This window comes from Bison bison, unplaced genomic scaffold (assembly GCF_000754665.1).
Source record: "Bison bison bison isolate TAMUID 2011002044 unplaced genomic scaffold, Bison_UMD1.0 scf7180017864312, whole genome shotgun sequence".
Classification (NCBI taxonomy): domain Eukaryota; kingdom Metazoa; phylum Chordata; class Mammalia; order Artiodactyla; family Bovidae; genus Bison; species Bison bison.
The window spans coordinates 2,276,802-2,277,086 of record NW_011494884.1 but is presented as its reverse complement, the minus strand read 5'-3'; the positions used below and the strand labels follow the sequence as shown (position 1 = coordinate 2,277,086).

The following is a 285-nucleotide window of genomic DNA, read 5'->3' as shown; positions in this document are numbered from 1 at the left end:
CCGTTTCGCTGTCCTGGTAGCTCTTCTGCACGATGAACACGTACCTGTGCGGACGGGCAGGGCCGATTCTCGGGACGATCCTGGGACAGGACTGGGACGTCTCCCACGCCGAATGAGCTCGACTCCGGCGGGAACGAGGCTGCGTCACCGCCTCTCGAGGGCTGGGTAGGCTTTGCGGGGGCCCGAGAAGCCAGCCCGGCGGTCGCCCGCGTTCTCCATCTCCTGCGATCCGTTCTCCCTGCTCATAGCCCAGAGCTGCCCCTCCAACCTGGGACTTCCGAGCAT

General features: G+C 66.0%; 1 protein-coding gene across 1 annotated transcript in view; it reads right to left on the bottom strand.

The window, feature by feature from the left end:
• Positions 1 to 285, bottom strand: part of P2RX2 (purinergic receptor P2X, ligand-gated ion channel, 2) — a 3,743-nt gene that overhangs the window by 2,280 nt on the left and 1,178 nt on the right. The gene's annotated exons all lie outside the window — the stretch shown is intronic.